The sequence below is a fragment of the Parasteatoda tepidariorum genome, chromosome 11 (genome assembly GCF_982258835.1).
Source record: "Parasteatoda tepidariorum strain Cologne lab strain chromosome 11, Ptep-v5.0, whole genome shotgun sequence".
Lineage (NCBI taxonomy): Eukaryota > Metazoa > Arthropoda > Arachnida > Araneae > Theridiidae > Parasteatoda > Parasteatoda tepidariorum.
In genome coordinates, this window is record NC_141765.1 from 50,854,568 (window position 1) to 50,880,802 (window position 26,235).

Below are 26,235 nucleotides of genomic sequence, written 5' to 3' on the forward strand. Positions count from 1 at the left end.
TTTCTTTGCGGCTTGTTTGAAATTCGTTTGATTATTAAAGTGCAATAAACTGCACCAGATAATTTTTACGCCCTGTACAAACATTTTAAACATGAAGATTCCTCATCCTTTTCATGGTCAAATCTATTTCTAAATTACCATCGTTTCCTTGCTAAGAATGAATGGGAAACTTGCTGCCTTGTTCAATATGACTCACTGATTTTAATATACTTTAATTGCAATAAATAACTTCGTAATCTCTGGAAGATTCTAGATCTGAACTTCAAAAAGTTCAATTATATTACATGAGCAATTTTGTTCTTATCTCGATGAGGAATTAAAATGAATTTGTTTTAATTAATAATCCCTTAGCATCGGGTGTTGATGCAGTCGAAGACAAATAACTCAATTATTTAGTTGCTCAATTATTTTTTATTATATAGAACCAAGAGATACGTATTATTAATAATGTGAGCATCAAAATCTGATTTTAAAATCAGGCAATTAATATGATTTTAAACCAAATTTAACTAACAAAAAAAAATACGATACATTTTATTTGAACTCAAATTTCTTATTACTTTTTTCTATAAAGGCACTTTTCTTATTATAGAAAAATGTGACTACGACAAACGAAAGGTTTATTGCAAATTTTAGTTACCCATCTTTCTAAACTAATATTTACATACCTTATTTTCTCCGAGGGTGATTTTCCCAAATAGTATTAATGTTACAATTGAATCACAATTACTGGCAGGAATATTTTTAAATTATACTAGAGCTTAAGCGCACTATTGAATAATACTATTTATTAACATATATACTTAATAAATTTTTTTATGATGTGGTGGACTAAATTGTTTCAAATTAAGTATATACAGCTAAGATTTAAATAACGAAATATAAATTTCGTTAGCACTTTAAATATAAAAATAAAATCTACCGGAAAATGTTGCAGTTATGTATTTAAAATCCCATTGCAGTCGGATGTTTAGTATTTGTTTAAAAAAGAAAAATATATATAATTTTTATCCTCCGTTTGTCTTAAATAATAAAGGTATAATAACTACTATTTTGTGAGGAAGGGATAATGTTTTGTCAGTATGTTCTTTATTTCACCAATTTTGTCAATATAGGGGAGAGTTGGGTAGCCCCGCCCAGCGGGTACCCCCGCCCACAGTCAATTTCATATGTATAGAATATTTTTTCAAGTCAATGGGCCATCGGACATTAATTGTTATATTAAAAAAAGATTATTTTCAAAGTTTCAAGTATTTATGCAGCTGGTAACATGGTAAACAATAGTTTTGAAAATATGTTGAATACAGTAGTCATGAAATTAAGAAAAATTGGTTGAATGTTTCGATTAAACTTCATTTTAATACTAAAAAAATAATATTTTCTATACATACAGCATTAAAGTATGTAGTCTTAAGTTTAATTTGCACAAAGAAAGAAGTTTGTATGCAAAAAATTGTTCGAGTAATTACAAATTTACAAAAAAATTGGATTTCGGGTAGCCCCGCTCACATTAATGTAGGGTATCACCGCCCAATTTTATTTAGTTGATAAATGTACGGTAGCAAAGATTAATATTTTATTGCTTCAAATTTAAGTGTTATATGCATTTTTAACAAAAAATATATGTTTTAATATTATGTGAAACATAAGTTTATATATTTAAAAATGAAAAATTAAATATTTTTAAAATGTAATTGATATATCCAAATTAAATTTAATATCAAGAAATCATAAATATTATGATAAGCTATTTGCTTACTTATTTATTTTCACTTATTTGTGAACGAATCAATCTACAGAAGCATTTGAATGCAATCAAAATACAAAGTGAATTTGTAATTTTATAAGAAGTATTTTATATTAAGTTTATAAGAAGAGATCAACCAAATAAGTTTATATTGAAAAACAACTATTGTTGTTAATTATTGTTACTTAAATTAAATTATTTTCGCTAAATATTTAATATAAATATATATTAATATTATAATATATTAATATACATTAATAATGAAAAAAAGTATGACATTTGTTGTAATTAAATGATAGAATTCACTAAAAGTATGTAAATATGTAATAAATAAAATAATTTTGTGATAAAAATGACAAATGAGGTTTATCTATTGTTCATTCTCATTTGTCATTCTCATTTACACCTGAAAAAATAGCCAAAAAAAACACAATTTTTGTAACTGGGCGGGGCTACCCGACACATTCTGAAAAGAGCTGAAAAACATGTTTTTTTAAATTTCTATTTTTTTAAGTTTAGCTATTCTTTTTTTGGTTTATTCTTTTTGCATTATTTAATTAGATGATAAAACAATAGAAACATACAAAAATGTTGATTATTACTCAGTATTATACAGAAATATAAGCAATACTCCTTAAGTGAGCGGGGCTACCCGACTCTCCCCTATATATATATATATATATATATATGATGTGAGGGAAGAGGCTTAAATATTGCTATCTAGACATATGAAGTACTATTTCATGTATTTCTCCAGCAGAATAAAATGATATAAAGTTCCTGCCGATAAAACAAAAAAATTTAATTGGTTTTAAGAGCAAAAAACTAACAAGTTTGACTTGCGTCAATTTGCGCATTTGTCATTACTATCTAAACAAAAACAATATTTTTTAGCGCTAAGTCATAAAACATATATCAAACAGGAATCAATCGAACAAGTATTCCAGAAATTCCAACGTTTTTCTATGTAAAAAAATTTTTATTTTAAATTGTACTAGTTTTTTAATATTTCTAACTATTTTATTTTATACCCGTCGTTGAACAGCCAACCCAGTTTTTGGGTTTACGACTACTAATGTTCTACTCCGTTCCAATTTCTAACTATTAATAGTATCAACTCAAATTAATCCTTTTCATTTCAATGTAAAAATAAAACATAAGAAATAGTACCTCAATGGTCTAGATAGCTACGCGATAGCAATATTCAAAATTGAAATAAGTACTAAGCAAAAATAATATTTATATTAATAAATTTGCAACATCCGCCCGATTAGTACTATAGATTTGTTTTTGGTTTGATTCGATTTAGCATGAAAAAATACTCAGGAAACAAACTTCCAGATAATTCACGCATAACTACACGAATTTAGTTTCATTCTATTCAGCGTAGATAATAAATGGGAAACAATACCTCACTTGTCTAGATAGCGATATTTAAGTATATCGTCAGTTTGCTCCCTTTCCTCCCTCTTCCCTGAAAACCTTTAACGCAATTTTTAATATAGCGTCGTTTTTTTATATGTATAAAAAAGGTTAAGCTACTCTAGAAGCGGAAAAAATAAGGGTATTTTTGGAAACTATTTTCAGCGAAAGAACGGAATCTTGAACAGTATGAGCTGTAAAAATTTGTTTTTTAAAGCATTGCGAAAAAGCACCCTTTTAAGCTAAAGATTAAAAGCCGATTTTTCCAAAATCCTACATTGGCTACTCCTTAGAACATGAAAAATAATAAATATTGCCACTTTTATAGATTTTTTTTTTAAAAAAAAGCACTTAATAAGGCTGGATAATTAGATGACAAAATTACATTAGATATTAAGCGTTTATTGGCAACTGAAAAATTAAAAGTTAGAATAAAATCAAAATTTAAAAATTTGCTTTAGTTTTACATCAAATTTTAAAGATATCCTCAGATAGTAATACTCAGTATTTTTTTTTTAAATAGTTTAGTTTATTATTCCTTGAGTAAGCAAAAATTCAAAGACTGAATGGAACTTAAAAAAAAGAACATAATTTATATTTTTTAATAACATAAGGCAATGGGTACTTTTCAAGATAAAACTTTGCATTTCCTTGAAAATAGTTTGCAAAATGTCTGACAAATAAAATTAAATGTTAATGCTAATACTTTTCATTGTTTCCAGCGGTATATCGCTAAATTTAATCGCATTCTTTGACATTTTTTCAGATGTCAAATAAATTATTCAGAATCAAGTTATTAAAAGATTAAGACTTGAACTCATCAAGGAGAAGTAGTAAATTTCCTCCTTATGGAATTATAATTCCAATCTGCGCCAAATTCAACTCGGCAATTTACTTTCGATTACAAGAGCTGCTCACCCAGAAACGGTGCGAAAATTGAAGTCACGTCCTCGTATTGAAAACGATGTCGGGGTGAAAAATGTAAACAAACATTCCATTTCCGTGTGGTCAAACACAGTTATTATATGTTGTCAAAACCGTCTTTTGAGCGTGATTATCTGGTCAAAATGACCTTACTCTATTTCTATTGGTTTCGTCATTTTTGGCTCATAACAATAGAAGTTCCTAAATCTGCCGGGCAGATAGTAGAGTGCTTGACGTTTAAAGATTCGATTGGTGATACATTATCAGGAGTCTTGGTAATTCCATAGAGTGATTTTATAGATGAATGAATCCTATTCGAATCTTATCTAATGTCATAAAATTGAATTTATACACCAAATGACATTATTTCGAAATTTGTTTTCGAAAGTTGAGGTAAAAAGTTTTTCGATTTGAAACTTTACAGCAAAAACAAGGAATTGCAATTTGAAGCGAGTCTTAAGCAATTTCTGGACGAAATTTTTTGTCCAGAGATTAAGATTTGTTTCTATATCAGAGAGCTGTTAAAGTTATTTACAACTCTGATATTTCAACACAAGAAATATGAATCTGAGATATATTAATTAACTAAAAAAACAAGGGATGGTTAAAATATCACCTGTTTAGCGAACGAATCGATTAATTCTACTTTTGAAATGTATAAAAATTCAAGTGTCCCAGAACTTGGTTCAATCAAAGCTTTTTACATTCGTTATGAATTTCCCGAATAATTAAGATTTACCAATTCATTGCATATGCGCACTACTTGATAGAATTGTAAAAAGTTTCCATATTTATAAGAAATGGTAGGGATTCAGCACTTAACAAAGTTGTTAATTTCCAATGCGATTACCACTTGAAAATATTTTACTTACTAACAGTATTAACTAACAGTATTGTTAATATTTTTGTGCACCCGAATGCCATTGTTTCACCAAAAAGAAATTTTTTTTAAAAAATGAAGGAAAAAAAAGTTATCAGTTTTTATTTTTTTGAAGAAAAAAATACAAAACAGAATCAATAAAAGGTTTTATTGAAAATTTACAGTATTAAATTTTGTTAATTTACAATGCGACTTCCACTTTAGTTAGAAAATACTTTGCATATTAATTAACAATATTGTTAATATTTTTTAGTCTAAACGAATGGCATTTTTTCACCGAAAAGAAATTAAAAAAATAAATAAATAAGGAATTGAGTTGCCAGTTGTTATCTTTTTTAAAATGCACAAAAGTGAATCAATAAAAGCTTTCATTGAAAATTTATATTAGACAGTAAATTTTAAAAAAGAATAAAAAAAATTTTTCGTCGCATTTTCCACTTTTTGCTTTATGAAGTCAATTTAAGCAGTGAAAAGCTCGTATGCGTCTGCGATTAAAGACTACTGCAATTATGCAAGTTTTTATTTTTCAAATTTATTCTAACAATTTACAAATAAAGCATTTTGTTAAATACTCACTGATAAAAACTGAAACATATTTTTCGAAAATTATTTACTATTGTCTTCGTGCTTTTAATTACTGATGGCAACGGGATATATATTTTTATATTAATATATTTTTTTCAGACGCACTAAGTACAAGCAAAAATATATTTTGATATATTTCTAATTATAAAAAACAGTCTAATAGTTACATAAAAAATCTGATATATAATCGGAATTATATTTGTACTAAAATACAAAAAAAGAAGTTGGAAATAAAAAAAATATTTCTCATTCATATTCGAAAATTTATCTTTATTTGATTTTGCAAATTAAGAAATTTCAATGGATAATTGTTTCTCCTTTAACTAAATACATAACTGAAAGTTTTTGTTTGGAAGTGAGCCGTTTTTGGAGAAAAAAATTTTTTAAGGGATAAAGAGACAGCAGTGTTTTATGCTGTATTTCATAACCATAATTTAATAAAATGGTAAATATAATATTTTTCACTTATTTTGACCTAAATTTATACCAAACAATGAAAAAAGTATGAAGAATATGTTTAATAAAAATATGCATCAAAAGGTTATCTCAACTAACCCCAATCGCAAAACACCCCCACTGAGAGGTATATTGTGGGTTTGAACCCCCTTTAGTTGGGGTTTCCGCCCCTATAAAAAATTTATTTTCTATGTTAAGAACAGAATAGTTTTTTAATTTTATTTCCGCATGACAAGCGAAATTTATTAAGTAGTAGATCAGTTTTCTTGTTTCTTAATTCAACTCTTACTAACAACGAGATCAATTGAAAGTGGGAAATAATGAAATATCCGATTTTCATAATCGAACGTGTTCGATGAAAATAAGATATACCACAAAAGATAAATACGTGAAAAAGAGGATTTAGATCAAAATACAAACTAATAAAATTAACAATGAATTTTAGTTTCTTTTAAAAAATGTTTCTAATCTGAAGTTGAATTACGATTTCTGAAAAAAAATTCACCTAATATTTCTATAGCTTAAAGGCTACAAAATATTTTCATATTTAGTTATATGAAAAGTCTTTACATCTAACATTTCAAGGCTATTAATTTTTCCATATTAAATACATCGCCTAAAATCGCTTAATGATAAATCTCATTAACAATTTTTTCAGAGCCATATTATTTCTAAATAACTGTGCTTTATTTTCAGTAATAAGTTTTCTTAATATCATTTTATCTTTTGGCTTTAAATGTTTAAAGAAAACAATAGCTTTTCAAGTCATTAAATGAGAATTTAATGATTTTGTTTGAAGACTGCTCTGTCATTTTGAACATGCCAAATTCATTCTGGAGAACAGTCTTTTGACAGAAGCTGTTGTGGGTAGTATTAAACTTGGGGCAAATAACTTACCGTCATGTGGGGCAACTTTGTGCAGCGGGGGCTACTTTGTGCAAATTCGAATTTGGCACTTTTCAAGTGCTGCTATTCAGTATTATGCTTTTTTTCAAGTTAAAAATGTGTGGAATTTGAAGATAGAAGTCTCCTCTATTACTACAAAAAAATTTTTGAATTTTAAAACAATCTCAGAGTGTGTTTTGTTTATCCAATGCAAACTTTCCGAGAACGTCGGACGTCAAAAAGTGTGCGTGGAAACTTTAGCTGTGAAATGCAAAGACGTTGATAAAACAATTGTCGTAAGTGCAAATTTTTTTATTTATATATTAATAAGCAATTATATCATGCTTGAGTTAAAAAAAATATAAAATTAATAACAAATAAACGAAAAAGGAAAAAAAATGCACTGTGGGGCTACTTTGTGCAAAGTTTCATTCGTTTTTTTTTCGACAGAAAAAATTGTCAGACGTTATAAAAAAAAAATACCTGGAACGAGAAACTACCGTGATTACACTTTAGAAAAGCTGCAACAATGCTTGCAAGCAGTTGCTGGTGGTATGTCGATTGCAGAAGCTTCTCGGAAGTACAAAATCCACAGAAATACTATCTCTAATAAAATTCACAAGAAACACGTAAAACGTGCTGGTAAACTATTATTTTTCTTCTACAAAGATTTTTCTAATGAATTAATCAAACGATTTAACACATAAAAATATATTTTATACGACATTAGGTGATTTTGAAAGAAACTGAAGAGCAAGTTCTGTCATGATCATTCAAGCATGTTATGTTCAAATTTATCAATATTATAAATGTTAATGAATATGTAATAATTATTATTTTTGAAATTTCATCCATTTCAATGTTCAAAAATGTATATGGTTTCCTTTTGTTTAAACTCAAATGTTTTGAAATAAACATTCTTTTTAAGAAAAAATTGTTTTTTAACGCTGAAAATTATTTTCAAACTAATATCTTTACATATCTTGATGTTTTTGTTACTAAAAATGTCAACAATTAACTTTTTTAACAATTTTGTATCAATATTTTACTAAAAACATGATTATTAAACTGAATTCCTATCGCTGCACAAAGTATGTTTTGACTTATTATTTGTAAATATTACATTCAAATAATGCCCATGTTGAACAAATTCACTCGTTTGAGTCCAGTTATGAATATAATATCGATAAATTTTACTGAAGTTTGAATTAACATAGTTTTTTTACATGTCAAAGTTCAAAAACTGCGAAATCCTGCACAAAGTAGCCCCACATGACGGTAATCAGTTTTGAATCAGTCCCAGATGGTGTTTTCCTGCCCTGATATTTGAATCGCGTGAATACAAATAGCGATGCGTAATTTTTTAATTGCTTGAATACAAATTGCTCTGTGTGATTGTTAAATTGCGTAAATGAAAAATGCGCTGCACGATTTTTGAATCGTGAGGATACGAATCCAGATGTGTGGTTTTTAATTGCTTGAAGACTTAAAATATATGATTTTTGAAAGGCTTGAATATGAATCGCGATATGGGTTTTTTAAATAGCGTGAATATGAATCGAGGTGTAAGATTTTTGAATTGCGAGAAGAGTAAAAACGCATGATTTTTTTATACGCCAAAACAAGAATCGTTATTTGTTATTTTAAATCTCGTGAATGCGAATCGCAATGGATGATTTTTAAATCTCGTTAATGTTAATACGAAATGTGATGTGCAATTTTAAGATCGCGCAAAAACGAATAACGATGTGTGACTTTTTAATTGCGAGAAGAATCAAAACGCATCATTTTTAAAAAGTGTAAATACGAATAGCGATATTTGATTTTTAAATCATGCGATAACAAAAAGAATACGTTGTGTGTGTGTTGCTAACTTTGCTTTTTTTCATGGAACTAAAGTAATATGCACGAGTTTTGAATGATTTTTTTGCAAAAGGGACCCCGTTTAGTATAAATTTACACACCTCGTTATCATTATTATTTTTTTTAATTCTCGTTGAGAAGGTGTTGATTTTACTAATTACGTAATTTATTTTCAAGTCAAAAATATTTTAAACAGAATCTAATTTCACGAGTTGTAATATTGTGTTAAAATATCAGGATATCCAAAATCACAAGAAAAAATTGAGCAATAAAGGGAAAAACACGTTCGAAAAACCCCTTATATTTATGTTAAAATGGGCACAAATAAAGCACGTTAAAAGGAATTATTTTAATGCGCAATTCAAAACTCGCACGCTGTCAAAGTACAGCATTAAAAATATCAGAATTTTTTTAAATCATGGGGAAAAGCGCAGTATTAACTACCAAGAAAACTATCAAAATCCCTTTATATTTACGATGAAATTGGTGTAAATAAAGAGCGTCAAAAAGTGATGTATATAAATATCTGGATTTTCAAAACCTTGTAGAAATGTGTAGCAATAATTACCAGAATAACGATTGAAAAAGAATTAGATTTGCGATAAAATCGGCACAAATAAACCACACCGAAAAATGGTTAAATGAGTGATTATTTACTCGCAATTTGAAAAATGTTCCTAAAATATAGAAATTTTAAAAACTACAAGGGAATGAGTAGAAATAAATGCCGAAAAAAGAATTAAAAGTCATTTAGATTTTCTAAGAAGTTTGCCCAAATAAAGCATCTCATAACTTTCAAAAATCGTGATTTCATACAACACCGAAAAGTCATTGGATATTTACGATGAAATCGGCACACAGGAAGAGCGTCAAAAGTGATAACTAAAATTCGAAATTTATGTATCATAATAATGACTTAATAAAAATATTGGAATTTTCAAAATTATGTGTAAATGCATAGTGTTAACCATAAAAAAAAGCGATCGAAAAACTACATTGATTGAGATTGGGTGCATTAAAAACTTAAATGCGAAAAATTACACATTTTTGATTTTTTCTTTCCAAATTTTGTTCAGATTGCTGCAGCGGGCCGCACATCGAGGGTTGGCGAGCCGCAGGTTGTGCACCCCTAGTTTACTTGATGCATATACTAGTTAATAATTGACTATGAATCTATGTTTCTTCCTACTCCATTCAGAATTAATAAGAACGCGGAAGATAAAGTTTCTTATTAAAGAGTAATTATTAGACCTAATTCTAGTTCTGATTTTAGTGGTAAAATTTATAGCCATATTAAGTAATTCAATAAATTATAAAAATTATAGCAATAAATTGTAAAATTTATAGCAATAATAAGTAGAACATGATTTATATGTAGTTTTATTGCTTTATTAAAAAATTATAGTCTCACAAATTTTTATCATTGATGTGTCCGGTGAATAAAAAGTTGTGTATTTGTTTTTTACATATATTTATGCGAAAAATAAAAAATAAATTTAGAGATTGAAAGTTTATTTACTGTATTAATCTGATATTTTAAATGAATATTTGCTGTTAGTAAAATAAAATGAAATATTTTGCTTTTAACTAAAGTATCTAATGCTACATCTCGTTATAGAAAAATTGTCAATTTTCATAAATAAATTGAGGAAGTTTTTTTTTGTCAGAAATATACCTTTTTATTCATACACATCACAAATAAGTTTAATATATAGAAAAAATCTAAAACCATAAATTAAATCTTACTTTTTCAAATAAAAAAAAAATTCTATCTGTCATAAAAATTCTTTTGCGTTTACCATTGAAAGTTTGAATATTCATAAAAATTAATTATTAGTGTTAAAAGGATTATTAAAATTTGTGAGGCAGAAGAATAAACTTTGGACTTGTGGGCACAAGTTTTTCAGTTTTTTTTTTAAACAATTAAAACCATTTAATAGAACAATGGTGCCACACAATATCCTTGGAGTCATCTAATTAATCATTTATTACAGATATTATAACAATGTTTTATTTTTAAGGCATTCAATATATTTTACCAAAAAAAATAGACAAGACAAAATGCATGTTACAGTATTTTATATATTTATATTCAATGAAGATTATGCAGATAACAGTTAAATTTAAAAAAAAATTTCTTACATTAGTTTTATAGCAGGGCTTTTATTTTTCAGTCAGAAATATAGATTTAACAGTTAAAATTTAAGTCTTGTCTCATTTAAATGAAGATTCTACTTTGTTTCTTTTTAGATGTATCTTTTTTACACTGATTATGTTCCCAAACGAATCAGAATATACTTTAAGGTGATCTTATTTTATTTTAATTTAGATTCAGCACTTAAATAATAACAATGAAAGCTAAGCTTAGCTTTGTCTTACATTAGCCACAATTGACCCTATTTAGTTTCTTATTAGATAGTGTTCGCCGCTTAAAGAGTACATAATCAGTGAGCTTTTTATCTTAAACATGGCTCAAAATGAGTATTGAAAGAAATGGACAAAGCTAGCAATGCGTTTTTGAAAAATGGAGACGGCACAAAATGCGAAATTTCAATATCTGAAGAGTGAGTCCACGAAAAAAATATTGAATCAATATGAAATTTTATAAACTTTTTTCTAAACAAAAAAAAGTGATAGAATGAAAGCCTAAAAAGTAGTAACCAATAAAAAGGGGATTGAATTTAGTAAAATATTTTTACTGATTACTTTCAGAACTTTATTTAAGGGTTACTTTCATTTGGTAAAATGGGAATTCATGGCTCACTTCCAAACAATGTTTCAAATTTCACTTATTTAGATCTAAAAGAAACAGTTATTCATCTTTGAAATTTCTTTAATTAACAAAATCAATCATTGATAAATTTTTGAATATTTCTAACTACTTTTTTGTCTTTTATATTTAGTACAAATATAATTCTGATAATCAAACAAAAAATTTTAGGAACTATTAGATTGTTATTAGTTATTAAAAAGTACGGAAGCATATTTTTGCTCATAATTAGAGTTTCAGAAAAAAATATACAAAAGGGACACCGGTTTGCCATCTGTGTAAACATTAAGGAAGTAATGTCTTTAGGAGGAAAAGTTAATGAGCAGGAAGTAAAATTTTTGATTTTGCAGAGATTTTCAAGATATGTTCTTTATGTAAAACTAATGCACTTTTTTTTAATTTCAGCAGAAAAAAAATCATGTTTTTTTTGGGGGGGGGGGAAGATCCTTTGGAATTTTGAGAACAAAACATCTATTTACATGCAATACTTTTAGCGAAAAAAGTTAATCATAACACTGACCACTGTTTTGTGTTCTATACCAACTATTAAGATATATGTACTTTTGCATCAAAATTCTTAAATTTTGACTACAAAAATCTACACTTATACTAACAGCAAACCACTAAGGTAAATATTTATGAGAACACATACTAATGAGTAGTCCCTAAAAAAAATCCGCATATTTCTGGTGTACATTTGGAGCAACCTTAAATTTGACCTCAGAGTACTATAATTTTTCATACATTCAAGATGATTAACTGTCTTCACCAGTTAAAGTATAGCAGAAACAAAATCATTTGATAGATTTATGGTTCCTAACTCAACTTTTATACACAGGGTATCTACTACATTTTAGATTTTCAAATTCATGACTAATTTCAAGAATTTTTCATGACTTAACGAAGCTACTATTTTCTCCGACAAAAACACAATAATAAATTTAAAAAAGCATTATAATAACATTAGTTGAAATGATAGGTATAACCAAAACTAATATACTATGCATCTTCATATTGATAGATTTTAAATTTAAAAAACAGAGTAAAGAAAGAGTTGAAACAATAAAATAGCTGAAAAAAATACAAAACCAAAAAAAAAAAATTCTTTTTTTCTGCAGAATTTTATTCTAAAGATACTTTTCTTGTTCATCGTAAAGGGAAGAAATATTCGTGATTTTTCTGTTTTCATTTCGGAATTAAAAAAATTTGTCAATGACTGGTTTGCTTCAGCTAGAATTTTAAATTGATAAAATAATAAAAATTCTTAAATGGCAATTTAAAAGATAATTCGTTCTAGAAATTATGTTTTTTCTTTCATTTTTTGAAAGAACACCATAATTTTTAAAGAACATGATAAAACATTTTATATTCTAATAAAATATGACTGTGAGTGATGATTTTGTTATGAATTCAGATATTCGGGACAAGATAAAATGGGGGGGGGGGATTCCATTTTAAAAATTAGATTTTTTAGCAATCTAAATCCATTACTTTACAAGATTTTTTCTTTTTAAAAATAGTTAAAATCATGACTTTCCAGGTGCGCGGATACCCTATATATAATATGGCCCAAACTTTTTAAGCCCATACTCGAGTAATTGAGGAAATAAATGTGGTTATGGGAAAATTGGGAATTGTTTAAAAAAATGTGATTTAGGCCCAATGAGAATATTTGACAGCTCCTAGCAGCTTTGCCACGAGTGACAACAAATGTGGCTGAAGGATGTAACAAACATACAGCTGGGTTGTTATAAAGCCGTGGAACAATATTAGGGATGATCATTTGTCTCTTGCAATGGCATTCCATCATCACACTGGCTATAGAAGCGGTGTGGTGCTGTACTTATATGACAAGAAAATATTATATATGTGGTAAACAATTCTGCAAAGAAAGAAAATAGTATCTTGATCATCCAATTTTGCTCATAAACTCAATAAAATTTGAAGGTAGTATTTTAAAAAATGTTAATAAAAAAAGCATAAAACTTTCCTGTATCACACTTGGATGGCTTTTATTGCTGAAATGAGAAATCATTTAGCAATGGCAAAGGTATTTAAATAATTTTTATTTAAATCTTTGAAAATGTACTAAATTTTAATTAGTGATTTGACCAAATACCAAATATTCGGCTATAATAAATAAATCCTAATTGCACACAAAATACTATAATTATAAATCCTAATTGCACACAAAATACTATAAATTGAATGATTATAGTTTAAACTGTTTTATTTTTATATTGAAGCATTTTGTACACAAGTTTGACTAAAGATTTTTATTACTAACAAGTATAAAGCATCATAAATCTCAAAGCAATTAAGCTATCTCAAAGCAATTAAGTCATATTTAAATATTCAGCTATTTAGGAATTATTTTTTGCAATCTTTATTAGTTTTTTTAAAAGGTTTCAAATAAATTTCCTCAAAAATATAAAATTATACAAATGGACTTTCTTCACGTTTCACGGCATCTACCACGGCTTAACCAGATATACTCTGAAATACATGGCGCTGCTATGCTCAACTGCTAAATGACTCCTAATCTTTCTGTGATCTTTTCATTTTCTTGTCAAACTATTTATAAGCAAAGAGAGCTTATTTGATTGGCTACTTATAAATAATCGAATGGTCAGACATTCAAGACCCGTATGCTATAAACTTTTGCTAAACCTAATTATTGCACAAGCTCTGTTTAGCCAGAATGTAATTTCATAATTCACAGTGTTCAGTCAATTGAGAAAAAGGTCAATGTTTCACTCCGTATACTTTGGTGCCAATTGTTCAATTCAATTCAATGCTTCAGCTCTCTTTCTAAAATATACAATTTCATATTTTTCATCTAAGTGAATGGTAGAAAGCAAAATAAATAGCATCATTTAGAAATTTTTGTACAGGTATTATTCTAAAGGTTATTCAGATAGAATGCATTCTAAAAATTTATTCAAAACTTTAAAAATATGAAAAAATAAAATCAGTTTTTATTATAATATGTTAGTACATTACAAACATTAAAAAAAGTAATCTGCAAAGATTTGAGGAACAGACATATTTTTCAAATGATAGAATACATCCAATATATGAAATAAAATGACAAGAATTCTACAAAAATAATAAATTATGTTTAATATTAACACAAATATTAGCTTGAGCTAATATCACTCTTAAGCTCTCTATATGTCTGGTAATTCAAAAATTTAGCTAGAATCTGCTCACTGTTGTCAAGGAGGTAACATAATCTGGATCTTCATCACTAAATGCTGTATTATGTAGATAATGAAAGCAATGATGTTGCTTATCTTATTAGCATTGCTTCATTTTTATCAGTTTCTGAAATTAATATTCTCAAATATATAACGATAAGAAAGAAAACTTGAAATAATAAAGCACTTTTTGCAAACATGCATTAAAGATTTAACATTTAGCAATTGAAAAAAAAAATAAACATTTAAATTACAAGTAAAAATGCAAAGCTTTTATAATCTACAAATCTGAACGCATGACATAATACATATTTTCCCACATATACCTAGTAGTTAATATTGAATTTATCCAGATTTTGCAAGGAAATGACACAAGTGTAATGAGCACAAAATGTTGACATCAAATTCCCTTATTTTTACTGAGCGATTGTGGCAATGCAATGAATGCAATCTTCCTGTGATACAGGAAAAAAGTGGCTAGTTATTTAATGGGCTCTTTTGTCTTGGGCACGCACATATCTGTAAAACAATTGCAAACATGTGTTTTTATAAACACATTAAATTTATAAAAGGTTGCCAATTTGTGTACATGCATCAAAAAAGCTTTTTTTTTATAACCCTAAAATGTTTTAACTTCAAAAACCTTTATAAAAATATTCTCAATTAAATTTTTATGTTTATTTAGAGTTCTTAAAAAGTATTAAAAATCTAGCAAAATTGTCAAATTATTTAAATTAGAATTTCAAATTATTAAAACTAGAATTTTAATCATAGGTTTATGTTTTCTTCTAAAATAAGCTACCCAAATTTCTTCCAAACAGATTGGACAGTCGGATGATTCTTGAAAATACCATGTTTCCAGCGGGTGAGCAAACACAAAATTTTGGATTTCAAGAACTGTTCGGAAAATCAGTTCATCGGTTATTTCATAGTTTTCCAAATACTTTGTCAACATGATGTCTTTCAATCAACGTATTCCGCAAGATTTCCATATTCTCAAGGCAATGGATCCAGAAATATTTACCTCCTTGAGGTTCTGTTTCAAAAAGTATTCCAGTGCATGGTCTTTGCAGATATAGCCATCAGGATCCAGCACTTTAATGCAAATCATGTCCATGTTGATGACCACGACCTCGGACTCTTCCAAAAGGTTCACGGCGTTTGGTAAAGTAGGTCAGCAAATATCCACATGGGCAACCCATATAAATTTATATAGGCTTCCGATATAAAAATATCCATATGGGTTGAAATGGGCAACCCACAAAATTCCATATGGGCTACCCATCTACAAGACCAATAGATGGACATCTCAGGGAGATCTGTATGGGTTGCCCATTTAGACCTATGTGGGGTTTTCACCGGTTTAGAAAGAAGCATAAATTGCTTTAAAATCAGGATTTAAATTTTATTTTGTGTCCACATGCTTTGTGTTCATTTATTTAGTAAAAGAAAAATTTTAAGTTGAGTACAAAATTTCATCATTTTGATAATATGGGTTGGATGTGAGCTAGTAATGGGGAGATGGGGCCTATAAGAACCCCACAAACCCAACTGGTTCAACACGGGCCCCATTTCTCTGTGCTGTTTGTTTTAAAATATTTTTAAAAAATACTATCTAACTGATCTTAAGAATTTTTCAGAAAAGATGCATCCAGTTTGCTAACAAAGACACGACCAAAAAGAGGCCAATTATTAAAACACCAGCAAATTACTAATTTTTAGAAATTGGAAATTCTATATTCGAACTTGTTGGCAATTATCTTGGTTTAAACATTAATGCCTTAAACGATATAAACACAGAAATAAAGAGACGCATTATAGCAGCTAATCAATGCCTTCTCGACTTAAGAACACTTCTAAAGTTAAAATTTATTAAAAGATCAACAAAAATAATGCTATATAAAACAATCATTAGATCTGTCTTAACTTACAGATCCGAAACATAGTCTTGAACTAAATCACAGACAGACTGGCTTCCTGTTTTTGAGAGAAAAGCCTTGAGAAAAATTTTTGGTGCTATAAACGTGGATGGCTTATGGAGACTATACAATTTTCAACTATAATTAATGGCTATTCAAGGGAACTGATATATCAAAATAAGTCGAACTGATTAAATACATCAAAATAAGTCGCTTAAAGCTTGTGGGGCACATCTGTTGAATGGACCCTTCTTCCTTGACATTTAAGATCGTCAATTACAAACCAACGGGAACTAGAATTAGAGGCAGGCCTAAGATCAGAGGGCTTGACTGCTTGGAAGAGGATTTCAAAATCCTAAAAATTACTAACTGCAGAACAATTGCCGAAAGGAGCAGAATGTAGAAAGGTTCTCTCCCACAAATGGTTGTCATGCCAATGGAAGAAGATTCTAAAAAATACTTTGTCACAACTAGAATGTACTAATTATCAAAAAAGGGCTAGTCATTTAAGAAATAAAACAAGATAAATCATAGTAAACAAGAAAACACAAATTAAAATATATACATATACATACCTCAGGCTTTATTCTTTCTCAGTCATAGTTTTCATAAGTCTGAATTATTGCAACACACTCAATAGGATGAAACTGAATAAAACAAAAAGACATGAATAAATAAAAATAATTATATACAAATGATCATATTATAAAAACATCCCTATTCAATTCCACTACAGAGAACGGGGGCTACTGATTCATAAGAAAAAATTCTGAAAATATGCAACAATATTTTTTAATGGCAGAAAGATCTTTAGAATAATAAACAGACCTTTATTACTTAGAATTAAGATTAAAAAAAAATTTTAGACTAAAAATTTCCCCATGGATGCTGAATTTCCTCCAAAGCCTTGCTTGTACGGTCAGATATATTCTGCTCACCTGAATATAATTAATAACAACAAATCTTGAGAATAATTTTTAAAAAAAATTATACATTGAGATCACACAATTATTGTGAACACTTTTATTTTATTTATTCAAAAAAATCTGTCTATATTTTAACAGAAAAGAATTAAAATTAATATTTATATTGATAGTAATTAACAACTCATAGTTATTAGTTATAATATAAACCCAATAGTTATAATCAGGGTTGGCAGGTTTTTGACATGTGACAGTTTTTGACGGTTTAAACCGTCACGTCAAAAACCTCACTGTCAAAAATGTCGAAAATGTCAAAAACCTATATTCATATGTGAAATTTAATTAATACATAAAATTTATATATTTTTTAAAGGATAGTGTTTCTAAATATGTTTTAGAAAAAATAAATTTAAAATTTTGAAGAAACACTTATATTTTGAATAGTAACCAAAATCTTGTACTTTTGAAAACTCACATCTTTTGTAATATCATGCATTCATTTTCATGTGTTATTGAAAATCTGCAGTGATATTATAAAGAAATTTATTTATAACCAAATTTAGTGTATAGTATAGATTATACTAAAAATTAGACATTTTTAAAGATAAACATTAGCAGTTTTGTACATTAGACATCTTCTTTTAAAGAAAAATCTTTTTAATATTCTTTTAAATCTTCTTAATAATCTTTTTAACATAAGACAATACAAATTTAAGTGCTTTCTGTTAAATACACAGAGCAGTTAGTGTCGATTTACAGTATATTCAGCCTATTCATTTACTATGCTGAAAATTTAGTTTATCCAAATACTTGTGAATTTCATTTTGCTGAATACGATATAGTTTTGTTGAATATCTAAATATTCAGCTGTTGAATAATTACTTCTTGCTTTCAAGATATGCATTATTTGTATTCTTAAAACAAGTGGCGAAAAAAAAATTAAGAGATAAAAATTGTTTTAAAATGATAAGTGTAATAATTATAAATAAATATAATAAACAATATCAATTATATTTATCATTATTCATAAATATAACTACTTTTAAATTCAAATTAACATACTGGATAATAAAGATATTCGGTATAACATTAAAAAAAAAAATTTATACACTTGTATCTTGTATCAAGTTTGTATTTATACAACATAACTTGTAAGTTCCTTATAAATATTAGTTATATGTTCCTTATATGTAAAAAATGCATAGTAATAAACTTTTAATTTTCTTAAGTATCAAAAAGAAAAGAAAATTTTTTTTAAATATAAATATTTAAAAAATTTGTGTGCAAAATTTTTCTGCACATGCATTTGAATATAAATTTCTGAGATTTTAAATCTGTTATTTTACCTTAATTTTAATTAAAAAATATTTTAAAACCTGCTGAGTACCTATAGTATAATTAAATTTCAATATAATGCATGGCAACTGTTGGTAGTTTTGAAGTTTATATATTTTCTTGGCAAACTTCAGTTTTTGACATTTTTGACGGGTTTAAACCAGTATTATACCCTTGTCATGTCAAAAACCACTTTTTGACCAACCCTGGTTATAATATGGGACTTAAAGTATTAAGATTACGATTAGAAAAACCAATTAATAGTTTCAATTATTTTTGCAACATTTTTTAAATGTGAAAAAAATTAAATATAAATCATAGTTATAATAAATATAATGTCTCCAGTGTCAAAAAAAAAAAACTTGCCCCAGGATTTTGACAGATTTCAACAGTTTATGTCAGTGTTTGATACTTTATGACAGGTTTTTAAAGCATCATGTCAAAACTCAAACCTAATTAATATTATTAACATTAGTTTATGAATAATGTAAATATTCATGTACATATAAGCAAAAGTGCAGAAAAATTTCAGTACCTAACAATCCCTATGAACAAAGTTTATTTTTTGATCAAAATTCCCAAAAAATTTTAGCTTTTTTTTTTAATACAATAACTTTTTCAAAATATTCTAGGAAAATAAAGTTAAAATAAGAAAAAAAATTCATCTGATTTTACACAATTCTTGAATAAACAAACATGTTATAATAGAAAAAAAATTATATCGAAATAGTAATTATTCATTAAATTAAATTTAAGGTCTCACTTATTAACTTAAGGAACTTGAATTAATAAATACAAATATTTACATGTTTTTTAACCTAAAAGTTTTGCCAACAACAAATTTTTTAACAAAAAATTTTGAAAGGAATATTTTTAGACCAAAAGTTTCCCCATGGTTGTCTGAATTTCCTCCAAAGCATTGTTCACTCAATCAGACAAATTCTGCTGCCCCGAATATAATTAATACCATCAAATATTAAGAATAAAAAGAAAATTATACATTGAGATTAGACAATTATTGGCAAACACTTTAATTTGACTTAACTTAAAAAATCTAATTAAATTAAAAGAATTAAAATCAACATTTATATTGATAATAATTAACAACTCACAGTTATGACCAATAATATAAACGAATAGTTGTAATATGGGTCTTAAAGTATAAAGATTATCATTATAAAAATCAATTAATAGATAGTTTCAATATTTTAATAATTTTTCATGTGATATAATATAAATCATAATTTTAGTCATAAGTAATGCAAGTATTGTGCATGAATAAGTATCTAATAAAATGTCTCCAATATCATATATGAAACTTGCCTTAGATTTTTGACGTGTCATGTCAAAAACCCAACCCTGATATTATCTCACTCTTGATGCAGTTTTTAATCATCCAAAAATATATCGAATTTAGGCAAAACAAATAGGAAAGTGTGCAAATGATAAAAAATTTAAAATAAAACAGTAAAGGTAGACCAGCTGGATAAAAAACATGATTCATAAAAAACATTCTTACATTTTCTAGAATCTCTTCTACGTGCAAGGAAAATTAATCAAAGAGGAATTATTCCAGTACACATGGAATCAGAATTATTCGGCAATCACAATTTAGTTAACAAATGTGAATTTCTTTTAATTAATTATGCTCATTTCAGATCCTGCATTCTTGATTACTTTGGTTCATAATAAATATTTGTAATGCGTACATAGATTTTGTTAAGCTGTAATTGTGTAGAACTGATTAGTACCACAGAGTGCTCATCTCAGTTCTTATGTTAAAGAAATCAATAATTAATAATACTACAAAAAATCATATAAAATGAATGTCAGAAAAAAAAGAAACGCAATTAATCAAAATAAAGTTTTATTGCAGTAGGCATGCAGAAAATACTGCACTTTCATATGGTTTCTTGTGAAAAAGAAAAAACTTTTTATGTTGAAGAAAAAAAAAAAAAAACAGATTTCTTAGAATGAGATCTCATGCAATCTGCTATATTTTTAATTGTTTTAAAAAAGAAATTTTAACGGTCAGGATGCATCACTAAGGCAACCTAAACTCTCCTTTCTTCAACCCTGCAGGTAAGAATATACAAATCCAAAGTGAATGTGAAATCCTTAATTGATTTTTTTCAAATTTAATGGTGAGAGTCATTTAAAAAGAACACTGCCAAAAGTGAAGTCAACCCTCCTCTATCTTTAACATAATTTTTTAATAAATTTGGCTTAAAAATTAAACACCAAAAATATCATTGTGCAACCTTGAACAATAATCCATTATGTGATTAAATAGAATAAAAATTAGCTATTAGGTTTATTTAGCAAAGAAAATAATGAAAATATTTTTATTCGCTCTTGGTAAAAATTAATAAAAATGTACTAATATTTAATCAGAAAAGTATGAGGAATGATTAAAAAACAATTAAAAATACATACATTAAACGAAATATGTAAAGTCAACAATAGCATGACATACATTCCAGCGAGACGCAGAAAATAAGCAGTACATTTTTGTTATAGAAAATGTTTTCATTAAATATTAAGAAGGGTCTGCAGATATTCAAGTAATGGTCAAATCAGTATACCTCTTGATTATTTTATAATGTCTTGAAAACTTATATATATTGTTTACATTGAATATTTCATCTAAAACAATGCGCTTTATTTGTTTGTTGTACTTGAACATCTGGATTAATAGTTTAAAAAATTAAAAACAAACTTTTACCAAAATGTATCATGTTTGATGACAATTCTTTTGTGCTATGTCATCATACAAATTTTTTAGAACTGTTGCAGTGTTTTTAAAATTTATTCCTTCTTTAAGGAATATAAAGTTGATTTCATGCTAATATTAATCATTTCGCTTACAGACTACTGGGTGTACACAAGTGGTATTTTTTTTTATACCCCACGATTTTAAAAAAGAAATTTAATATTTCTGATATGAATTGAGAGCTCAAGTCAGTAAGATCAAATTCAGCTAAGTTTTAGCAAATATAAGCAAAAAGACAATCAGCGACAGCTTTGCTTGTAATTTTGCTTACAGATTTGTTAGAAAATTTGGTTAAGGAATGATAAACATAATTTAGAATATATTGTTGAAGCTGAAAGAAAAAAATTTAAAGAAAATTCTGGCGGCCGTTCAGAAATTATTTTATAAAAGAAAAAAGCCTACATTAGTTTTTAGCGATGTTTATTTTTCACGCATTTTAGGGAAGATGTAATTTTCCATATATGCATTCATACTAAACTAAATATATCTAAATTTTTAAAAATAGGTATGATTCTTTAATTTCAAAATGGGGTAAATGAATTATTGAAAGAAATTTAGATTTCGCAGATTTCAGAACAAAAATTTCTGATCGTTCTCAAGACATACATATTAATAATTTTCCTGTGCATACGTTAACATGCACCTGCGTACTGAAATTTAACCAATATTAAAGTAGATATAAATCATTACAATAATTAATACATATAAATAATCTTCTTAATAATAATTGATAAGTATACTTATAAAATCCTAATTCTATTCTTCCAGCTTTCTGTTAAAAAGGAAATTTTTAAAAAAGGTATGATAATAAGCAGAATAAAAGTTTGCAACAATTCCACTTTCACAGCAAATCAGCTAGGTTTTTTCCAAATTTTTATAAGATATTTTCTTCTAGATATGTATATTTTTCTCTAAAATAACATTATAGTAAACTAAAATATCCCCAATATTTTTTTTTAAATTAACTGATCCAAACTGGATTTTATTATTGGCATAATAATGATCGTACCTGAAATTACAGTCCATGGCTCTCAACGCCATATAAAAAATCTATTTTTGCCGTGCTACGAGTAGAAATATCAGTAAAATAGACATGCGTCATTTATCAACTTCAGATCTTATCAGCTCCACAGATTTCTTAATTAAATCCAATTTTCTATAATCTGTAGCAATTCGAAGGACTTGACGAACATTTTGGGGAACAATCTGTTCAATTAATTTCTTTTTCTAATATTTTCTGTGGCAAGTAGAGAGCTTATTCCAACATCCCAGCATAGTAACTAACATCACATGAGTCCTCATCGTTAATGTATGATTCTCTATTCATAACAGTTGTAGCACTAGCAAAATTGAGTATACTTAAGCGCGGCGAGCTCTCTGCTTATCACTTATAGCTCTGCGTTTCTAGCAAAATTGCTTGTAGGAACAACCATTTCGTTTCAGTCGGGTTGAAGTATAACAATATCATAAATAGTTGGACTCATTCTCTTAACAAAATCCTTCTGGCAATAAGCCGTAGTATCTTCCACTATAAGACACAAGTCTTTGTTTTCATCAAATGAATCGCATTTTAAGATTTTCGTTATTGTTTCAGAAGTCATTATTATTAGTTCTTGGAATTTAAAGAATTTGAAAAAATTGCTAAAACTCAGACCCAACCGGATTAAACACGTTAGGACTGTTGCCAACTTCCTTTTGTTGATTATTGTTGTCGATTTGTGCTCAATTTAGGCTTATAAACCTTTGTCAAACAGAAGGACATAATATCAAAATACAGAGAATGAGAGCACGAAGATACATCCAGTGGGTAACGGTGGGATTCGAACCATAACCATCTAGAAGGTTCTTTCTAGATGGCTATGTTCGAACCCGCTACCTACAAACTTTGCGCAGTGTTTGACAGGGAATACCGCTTGGCCCTGGAGGCCCCGTAGATTTGTTGTTTATTGTTTGAGCTTGCATTTCAATTGAAAGGAGATTCTTCCTTTTTCGTGTACCGCAGTGGACTGACACGGTTCCCAGAAGAACACCAAAGTCAAGCATAATAAGCTGAAGTCATTGTGCGGGTGGGTGACCACTTGGATCAATCCACGGAGGGCCCGAGGTGTGCGGCATTGGTCCCTATTAAACTGTTCTACCACAAAGTGTTCGACTTCGAGGTCAGGTCGTCGGGCTACCGAAGCGGGGAGGCCATTCCCCCTGCAGATTCCCCCAAATTCTCACAAAAAATTAATCATATTGAAGCAAAATTTTTTCTTAATTTAATTTTTTATAAATTTGCTGTATATGGATATGATTATAAATTAGAATATAAATAATTTTGCTTTGTTCATTGTTTTTTTAATTATTAGATGTCTGAAATTTAAATGTATGATTATTAATTTTTAAAAATATGAACTAATAAGGTGTGCAACAAAAACTTAGTACAATTTTAAAATAATGTAATATTAAAGACAAAAGGAATATTTTAAATAGTTTAGTAATATTTGTTTATAGCCACTTTACTGTACCTAGACACCACTTTCATAGCACTCGCTAAAACTGTTTCAAAGTTCAGAGAATCATTCCAGACATTAGAGGATACCCTGTATGCATACATGAAACTTCAGACACTTGACTGTCGATTCCAGCTGCTGAGTTAGTATATAGTTTTAGGACTAAGAAATTTAATACATCAGTTATCGTTCATTATTGTATGTAAGTTCTTAAAATTTTTCTATAATATTTTTTGATATACATTATTAACATTGATATTTTATTAAGAAGTTAAAATTTGTTTCCAAATTTAATTTACAAATTAACAACAAATAGTTTACAAATTAAAATTTCAAAATTGTTTACCAATTAAAAATGGTATTTAAAGAAATGATCTTACTATGTATCTTAGATTTTTCAAATTACTTCTTGTTTGATTAATTTAATAGTCATAATAAAGTTAGATAAGTTAGATAACAATTTTGTAATGTGCTCCAAATTTGAACTTAGCATGACTTAATAAAATAGTCGATTTTCTTTTTTTTAATTTTCTATATTGTCACTACTGTCCCTTAGTATAAATATTATTAAATTGGCCACTAAAATACCACAATATTTGAACAAAATAGAGGTGACTTATTAGTAAGATTCGTCCGTATTCTTTATATGCAGCTGAAATATAGTTTTCACCAGGATTGTTTCAGACTATGGTTAATGATTTTTGGATCCATATCAGCGGAAAAGTTAGAATATATCACTCATCACTGCTTTCTCCACCTTTTATATTTTATTCTACTTTCAAAATTAATTTCTAAATTCATCGTTCTTGACCGTTCTACGATCTAAACTTAAATAACACAAAATTAGAGTTTTAAACATAAGTTTTTGTAAAATATTTATTTTTAACATTTTATCACTTCTGTCACTAATGTTTGTAATCTTTTTACTTGAAATATTTTTAGAATAAAAATATAAACTGCAGAACGATTGCTAAGGATAGATCACAAATGGCTGTATAGCACATAAAAATTTGAATGTAGTTAAATGCAAATTGAAATAAAAGAATGCAAGAATGTTAGGACATTAAAATATATATATATATATATATAATTTATCGTGCTCTGAAACCCAAGTTTGAAACGTGTTCAAAGAACAAAGTAGTAGTTTCGTGTTGAAGAACTGAAAACGAAAAATTGCAAATACCATTTGAAGGCATTCGGGAGTAAGATACCTATAGGGGGTTTGATGACCATGTTGGGCGAGTTTCAGAGGTTGTGACATGCTTTGCATAACAGCATTACGCAGCTGCTTGGGCAACTTATTTTATTCCTCTGTTAGTGCATGGATGAGGGTGTCCTTGTTTATTGCTGGGCATTCTTGAACAGCAACAGTCCTCTGCAAAGCATCCCAAAAATTTTTAATGGGATTCAAAAATTTTTCGTGACAACTGTAAATGCCCGAAGTCTGGTTGTTGTTGTTGTCGTAGGCTATTTAGGCATGGGGGGAGCAATTGTTTTTGTTTCCCAGTGGTGCCATCTATGGCCAAGAATTCGACTTCTGTCATACCCAGATGTCACACCAGTTCATAGGGCGGATTCATTCATACATCCATTCATTCATTCACAGATCGTAACATTGACCTCAACCAGAGAGTGATCAATCTCCAATTCAGTATCCCCATTGGTAAAATTTGTTATGGGAACATGGAGGACTTTGATCCGACAGATTTAACATGCACCAGTCCCCATTTACTACACGGGAAGTCTTCGGCCTCTGGATTCGAACTCCCGTTCGTGAGAACGGGAGTCCAGCGCCCTGAGAACCAGACCATCCCAGCTATCCGAAATCTGGCATGAATAATGTAAGTCGACTTATGATTTTCTTTGAAATGAGAACTAGAAGGATTAAAATAAACTTTGAAAATTGTTATTAGATAAGCATATTTCTTTATTTACGAATTATTATTATATTTACGAATTATTATTATACATATTTACGAATTATTATTATACATATTTACGAATTATTATTATTGTCATACCAATATAATCATTACATATTTCCTAGCTTTTAAAAAT

General features: G+C 27.9%; 1 long non-coding RNA gene across 1 annotated transcript; it reads right to left on the minus strand.

Moving 5' to 3' along the window:
- Positions 1-14,488: 14,488 nt before the first annotated feature.
- Positions 14,489-23,498, minus strand: LOC107451060 (uncharacterized). The gene is made up of 3 exons (XR_001585024.4): positions 22,692-23,498; positions 17,227-17,298; positions 14,489-14,859 (listed from the first exon to the last, which is right to left on the minus strand). It is a non-coding gene; the product is annotated as an uncharacterized LOC107451060 (long non-coding RNA).
- Positions 23,499-26,235: the final 2,737 nt, after the last annotated feature.